This window comes from Myotis brandtii, unplaced genomic scaffold (genome assembly GCF_000412655.1).
Source record: "Myotis brandtii unplaced genomic scaffold, ASM41265v1 scaffold4, whole genome shotgun sequence".
NCBI lineage: Eukaryota > Metazoa > Chordata > Mammalia > Chiroptera > Vespertilionidae > Myotis > Myotis brandtii.
The window spans coordinates 3,969,873-3,978,052 of NW_005365371.1; the positions used below are offsets into that span (position 1 = coordinate 3,969,873).

At 41.3% G+C, this 8,180-nt stretch overlaps 1 pseudogene; it reads left to right on the forward strand.

The window, feature by feature from the left end:
- The first annotated feature begins 2,202 nt into the window (after nucleotides 1-2,202).
- LOC102247670 lies at nucleotides 2,203-3,151 on the forward strand (annotated as a pseudogene).
- Nucleotides 3,152-8,180: the final 5,029 nt, after the last annotated feature.

Sequence of the window (8,180 nt, forward strand, 5' to 3'; positions counted from 1 at the left end):
TCATTTTATAATAATAAAGCCACCAACACAAAAGAATTACAATTCTTAAATTGATGACAAAAATACCTGTAGGATTTGCAGCTGGTTGGAAAAATACAGGTGACTTTATGCTTCGAGTAGGTACTTTTGTCACCCACGCGCGATTTGCGGACATGACTAGCACTAACCACTGCACAATGAGACTGCTGACTGACTGGCTCACTCAACTTGTGCATGAATCGCGTGTGCCTCCCCCACGCTGCATATCCTGCGGTCCGCCTGCACCGCGTCTCCCGTCGCCTGACCGACCGACACCCCCCACTTCTTCTGGCGCCACTTCTTTAAAATAGACTCGACCAGGCCGAAAACCGACTTCTGCGCATGTGCCACTAAGTTTCAATCGCACTGTACATGCACGCCCGCACGTGGTATTTTGTGGAAGAGCCACACTCAAGGGGCCAAAGAGCCACATGTGGCTCGCAAGCCGCGGTTTGCCGACCACTGTCCTATATAATAAAAGCCCAGTGATCATAATGGCAGAACAACCAGAATGACTGCTTGACCAGTCACTATGAGGTACACTGACCACCTCTTGGTCCCTTTCCCCAGCCAGCAGGCTCTGACTTGCCGATGGTGAACGGGAACTGGGGTGGGTGGCAGGGGATGCAGGCAGCACCAGGCCGAGGCCCCTGCCCTGCTGGTCGCCCCACACACAGAGGCAGCAACGGCTGACCTCTCAGTCCCTCCCCTGGCCGTCAGGCTCCCATCGCTGGATGGTGAACAGGGAACCGGGGTGGGTGGTGGGGAGATGGCCCTGATTGCAGGCTAGGCCTAGGGACCGTACCCACACACGATTTCGTGCACCGGGCCTCTAGTAAGTATATAACTTATTTGGTTTGTCTTTTCCAGTCCCCCTAACCCTACATCAGGGTATATCAGTCTGTTCCATGCCTCCATGCTTCAGGTCTTTTGTTGGTCAATTGGGTTAAATTGTTGAAAATTGGGGTAAATTGTAGGATACCCAGCCAGCGTCTTCTGAGAACTGGAGAATTGCTCGATGTGAAAAACCCACATATCTGGTGTCAGAAATATTGAGGGTGGAGAGGAAATGATGTGTTTTCTTTTAATGACTTATTACAAAGTGAATACACTCATGTAACCCTAACCAAAATCAAGAAACAGAATATTACCAACTTGCCAGAATTGGCATATGCTGGAGACCAAGATCAACAGTAATTGATATAAATGTGAGGAGTCTGGCAGAAGGCTGACCAGGACTCCGTTTGATATTCACAGGGTGAATATCTACATTTTATTACCTGCTGCTGACTCAATGGCCTAAAGCAAACTCTCCCAAAACCTGACAATCTTACTGTTTACTAAACATTACCATTGATATGTCTGTTTGCATTCCTAAAGGCAATTGTGTATTCTAGCTAATAAAAGCAGCTGGGAAAGGAGCAACAGAGAGAACTTGACTTCCATGGTTAAGTTGTCCTCTGGTTCCCCCGGTATTCAAAATAATATTTCGTCTTGTGTATCATTTGTGCGTCAGCCCTTCCTCCAAGTCTTTGAACCTGCGAAAGCCACGCTGGCCGTGGACTCTCGCAGGCATAGCCAGCCCCTGGGACTCTTCCTAATCATTGTTCTCCTCATCTTCCCAAAAGGTAACCACTATGTCTCATTATACTAGTACATTAGTTATTAGTTTTGTCTGTTTTTGAACTTTTTGTAAATGGGATCAGGCAGTATGTATTTTTAACAGCTTTATTTCATATATCACAAAATTGACTCGTTTTAGATATAAATTTCAAGAGGTTTTAGCATATTTACCATCACCACAATCACTCCCCATTCTTTCCTAATTCCTTTTCCCTGTCACCAGCACTAGCAACCATTTACCTACTTTCTGTTTCTATAGATTTGTCTATTCTGTACACTTAATATAAATGCATATATGCAAAGAAGGCTGAAAAATAAGTGAGCTAAGTGTTCATCTTAGGATGTTAGAAAAAGAATTAAACCTAAAGATGATAGACTGAAGGAGAAACAGAAAATAGCTAAGTAATAGAATTATCAAAGGCAAACATTGGTTCTTTGAAAAGGCTATTACTATTGAAATGCTCCTGGAAAAAAAAAAAAAAAAGACATGCTCCTGATAAGACTACTAAAAGTGAGAAACCAGATAAGCAATAATAGGATTGAAGAAGAGGACATCACTATACATGTAAACAGGTATTAGAAAACTAAAAGGGGTCTCCGGCCTGTTTGGGAACCGCTGCGAGTCAGGGCTGTTGGCCTGCGCCTGGTTCCCCCGCGTCTCCCGGGTAGTCCCCGCTCGGCCGCGCGATGCCGGTGGACCTCAGCCAGTGGTCCGGGCCCTTGAGCCTGCAGGAGGTGGACGAGGGTCCGAAGCACCCGCTGCAGGTCAAATACTCCGGGGCGGAGGTCGACGAGCTGGGCAAAGTGCTGACGCCCACCCAGGTTAAGAACCGGCCCACTGGTATTTCATGGGATGGCCTTGATTCAAGTAAACTCTACACCTTGGTCTTGACAGACCCAGATGCTCCAAGCACAAAGGACCCCAAATTTAGGGAATGGCACCATTTCCTGGTGGTCAACATGAAGGGCAACGACATCAGCAGTGGCACCGTCCTCTCTGATTATTGGGCTCCGGGCCTCCCAAGGGCACAGGCCTTCACTGCTACGTCTGGCTGGTTTACGAGCGGGCCAAGCCGCTGAAGTGTGACGAGCCCGTTCTCAGCAACCCATCTGGAGACAACCGTGGCAAATTCAAGGTGGCATCTTTCCCCAAAAAGTACGACCTCGGGCCCCCAGTGGCCGGCACGTGTTACCAGGTGGAATGGGATGACTATGTGCCCAAGCCCTATGAGCAGCTGGCTGGGAAGTAGGGGAAAGCCAGGAGACAGACATCGCCGGGGCCCCAGGCAGTGTTCTCAAGTTCAGTGATGCATGTTGATTTCTCCTCTTGCCTGTTCCCACTCTCACAGGCGAGACCTGAGCTGACAGAGCTGTAGGGTGTCTTTTCCTTCTACCTGTCCTTTATAACTGTACAGGGCCACACACCCTGGATTTATGTTTTGATCAAATTTGAACTCCATTTTGGGGGCTATTTTGGTACTATGATGTGGTCATCAGATTGTTAATATAAGAACAACCCAGAATTTAAAGGCGTATCTTCTGAAGAGCAGCACTGGAAAAGCAATCGGGAGAGTCCCTTTCCTGTTGAGCTGTAGGGCTGGGTGAGGGGTTATCTGAAATCCATTAGTACGTGCCTGTTCAATTTATCACTCTTCCTTGGTGTAACAAAAGCCAGTATGGAGTTGCTAAATGTTGTGTTAATTCTGCTGTTTGCTTACAGGAAAAAAACAAAACGAAAAAACAAAACAAAACTAAAAGGATATATTTTTAAATAAAGTCACATTTTATTGATTTTTTTAGAGAGAGAGGAAGGGAGAGAGAAACATCAATCAGTTGCTTTCCTGCACACACCCTGACCGGGGAACTAACTCATAACCTGGGTTATGTGCGTAATTGGGAATAAAACTTGTGATCTTTGGGTGCATAGGATGATGCTCAACCAACTGAGCCACACTGGCCAGGGCTAAAGCTAAGAGGATATTATAAACAAATTCATGCAATAAATTCGAAAATCTATATGAACATCCAGGTGGCTGCATATACCAACAGTTTGTTCCTTTTTATTCTAAGCAGTACTCCATTGAGTGGATATTATCACAGTTTATTTAGCCATTAACCTGTTTAAGGAATCTGGGCTGATTCTAGTTTGGGGCTATCAGAAATAAAGCTGCTATAAATATCCATGTACAGGTTTTTATGCGAACATATGTTTTTTTTCCTGGGATAAATGCCCAGGAGTGCAATTGCTGGGTCATACAGTACTGGCATGCTTAGTTTTATAAGAAACTTGCTAACCTCTTCAGAATGGCTGTACCATTTTACATCCTCACAAGCAACAAATTATAGATCTAGTTCTCTAATCCTTACTAGCATTTGGTGTTCTCACCATTTTTTAAAATATTAGCCATTATGACAGATGTACAAATCAATAAAAATATATAATCCAGATTTTAAAATATTTTTGAAGGGTGAATTGATCTGTAAATATTTTTATTTATTTAAATTCTTTATTATTGAAAGTATTACATATGTCACCTTTTCCCCTCATTGAGCTCTCCCCGGTCGCTCTTCCCCATCTGTAAATATTAAACCTTTATAACTTGTACTGATTCAGATTTTTTAGAGGACCCAGGCATCTAGATATATATTTTTAAATCCATACCTTAACACATACTTATTTAAAAAACAAACATTTTTTATTGATTTCAGAGAGGAAGGGAGAGGGAGAGAGAGCTAGAAACATCAATGATGAGAGAGAGTCATTGATCAGCTGCCTCCTGCATGCCCCAAGGGATCGAGCCCGAAACCCTGGCACGGAATCAAACCGTGACCTCTTGGTTCATAGTGAACATTCAACCACTGAGCCATGCCGGCCGGGCTGGATTTCATTCTTGATCCCAAAGTCTCCTATTGATAATGTGACTAGTTTCCCTACCTAGCTACCTTAGAATTTATACAGAAAATTCATGTGCTTCTCTAGAATACCTTCTTTCAGAGCAAGCTATTTGTTCCAGCCTTGCTGTTTCCCTACGCTCCCCAGCAACATCACTCCTAGTCTTAACAGGAGATGCTAAAGGCCACTAAAGAGGATTTCCGGACATTATCTACAAGTCCACGCACTCAAGCTTCAGTGCTGTGTGTTTTTAAAATAAAAAATTATTAGACTTCTAGGATTTATTATTTTTAATTATTATACTAAAATTACTTTAGTATAATGTTGCTTTAATATCAAACCCAGTATTAGGCACAAACTTCTTAGAACTCTTATGCAACTATAAAATCAAAACAAATCTACATATTAAATACAACCCAAATTACAACTAATAAAATTGTCAACATTAATGTATTATGATGGCTGATGCTGTTTTGCTGATACTAAATCACTTCTCACATCATGGATTTAGCATTAACTGCTTTAAAGAAGGTTCTTTTGAATTTGGCAAGTTGATACTACCTTGGGCAGAGTTATGACTCATATACAACTTTTCTCTAAATGAGTTATATCCATCACTTGGTTTATGCATTCTCAGTTTGTAAATTTTAGATTAAAATAATCACCTACCATTTATTTTAAAATTTTTATATTTTGAGTTTTTTTTCAAACCAAAGATACCATATAACATGTCATACAAGATAAATTCTTCCTATTACTTTTGCTACTGCTATTGATGAGTGGGAAATTGATAATGGGACACTGGGGAGAGGGTTTATTGACACTTTTTTTGAGTGACTCTATTGGGTTTGGGGGACCTGTGTCTGCCCAGTTATAACTCGTTTGTATTATTTCTAATATCCTAAGTTAAAAAATTTTTTTCTTAGTCTTCACTCAAGGATTTATTTTCCCATTGATTTTTAGAAAGTGGAACGAAGGGAGGGAGGGAGGGTGAGAGAGAAACATCCATAAGAGAGAGACACATCAATTGGTTGCCTCCCACAGATACAACCCAGGTACCTGCCCTTAAGTGGGAATTGAACCTACCACCCTTCGGTGTACAGGTTGGTACTCTAACCATTTAGCAACACTGGCCAGGGCCTAACTTTAATTTTTTAAATTCATTAACGAGAGAGAGAGAGAAGTTTGTTATTCTACTTATGAGGGCATTCTTGGTTGATTCCTGCATGCCCTGATCAGGAATCAAACACTCAACCTTTGTGTATCAGGACAATGCTCTAAGCAACTGAGCTACATGGCTAGGGCCTAACATCCTAACTTTTAAACTACAAAAATAAAGGGTGGAAAACGCATTAAGTTGTTAAACCTAAGGAAAAATATTCTTATTTTAAGTGAAAAATTCGTAGTGATAAATCTAAACAAGACAAACATTAATGATGTGAAAGCTCCAAATCTTCCACATACAAGGGCACTGAGAGGTTGTAAGTTTGGAAAGAGCACCAAGACACTTGTCTTGAGACTTACTTTTATAACAGCAGCCTTTAAAAAAAATCAGTTTAAGGTGTACAACATATTGATTTGATAGTTATATTGCGATGACTGACATTGTAGTGTTAGCTAACACCTCTACTGTATCACATAATTATAACTTCTAGTGTTAGAAACAAGATCTTAACCTAGTCTCAGCAAGTTTAATACTTAAAATATTTTGTCTATAACCACTGTACTGTGTTTTAGGTCTCCAGGACTTATTAGTTGCAAACATGTACCTTTAAACATCTTTCCCATTCCCCCACACCTGAGCCCCTAGTAACCACTATTTTACTCTCTGCTTTTATGATTTCGATTTTTCTAGATTTTACATGAGGTGTCATACAGTATTTGTCTTTCTCTGACTTATCTCACTTAGCATAATGTGCTGAAGGTCTATCTATGTTGCTGCAAATGGCAGAATTTCCTTTTTTCAAGGCTGGATAGTGTTCCATTTGTGTGTGTGTGTGTATCACGTTTTCTTTATCCTTTCATTTGATGAGAGGCATTTAGATTGTTTCCATATTGTGGCTATTAATAATGCTGCAATAAGGGGGAAAATATCTAATACTTTCAACAATAAGGATTTTTAAGAAGTAATAAACATGGGAGTGCTGTCTTTTTTTTATGTATATTTTTTTATTGATTTCAGAGAGAAAGGGAGAGGGAGAGAGAGAAACATCAGTGATGAGAGAGAATCATTGATTGGCTGCCTCCTGCATGCCAGGAATGTGCCCTGACCAGGAATCGAACCGTGACGCTCAACCACTGAGCTACACCAGCTGGGCCATATGTCTTCATTTCCTTTGAATATATACCAAGATTGCTGGATTGTTTGGTAGTTTTAATTTTTAGAGAAATCTCCATACTGTCTTTCACAGTGGTTGAACCAGTTTAAAATCTCACCAACAGTGCACAGATGTTTCCTTTTCTCCACATGTACACCAACACTTATCTTGTCTCCTTGATGGTAGTATTTTTACAGGTGTGAGGTAATAATTGGTCTTGGTTTTGATTTGCATTTCCCTGATGACTAGTGATGCTCAGCACCTTTTTACGCACTGTTAATCATTTGGATATCTTCTTTGAAAAAATGTCTTTTTTCCAGCTTAAGATTTTTTTCTATTCAGCTGTATGATTTATAAATTTTGGATATTAACCACTTATCCAATACATGGTTTGCAAAAATTTTCTCCAATTCTGTAGGTTGCCTTTTTATTTTGTTGAAAATTGTTTCTTTGGCCCTAGATGGTTTGGCTCAAGGGATAGAGCATCGGCCTGCGGACTGAAGGGTCCCAGCTTTGATTCTGGTCAAGGACACATGTGGGCTTGATCCCCCTACTAGAGTAGGGGGCATGCAAGAGGCAGCCAATCAATGATTCTCTCTCATCATTGATGTTTTTAACTCTCTCCCCCTCTCCCTTCCTCTCTGAAATTGATGAAAATATATTAAAAAGAAAATTGTTTCTTTGGCCGTGCAGAAGCTTTTAAGTAGAGGTGTGCAGGAGGCAGCTCTCTCTCCCTTCCTCTCTAAAAATCAATAAAATATTTTTTTAAAAATTCTGCTCCTCTGGTTGGGATATGGCCTATGTGGTTGGTGGTGGTGATAGTAGGGTACCTTGTTTACTCTTCCACAATATCCCTCTGGCAACTTACTTTAAAATTAACTTGATAAAAGAAACATTAACTTTAGTCCAGTGGAAGGGGCTATCTTCCCCACTGGGAGCACCCCACAGGAAGAGGGTTGGCTACAAAGGAAACCCACTTCTGCTCAGATCCCTGACTGAGCCACAAAGTCCCACTTGGCCCCAGACTTTCACCTCCATAAAGCCTTGCTCATGGCTTAAGGGCCCGTCTTCTGCAGTTGTAGCTCCTATCACCAGACTAGTGAGAGAGGGTGGTATTAAGTCACAACTGGGTGGTCAAGAGCAAGAATGTGAATTATTGCTAAGTTTCTTGGATATGATATCAGTATCTAAGTTTTCATTAAAAAGTGGCATATCAAAAAAAATAAATAAAAAGTGGCATATCCCCTTAGGGGTATCTAATTTAAACCCTTCACTTTCAAATACGGAAACTAAAGCCCAACATGGCCAAGAAAGTTGCCCAGTCTTGG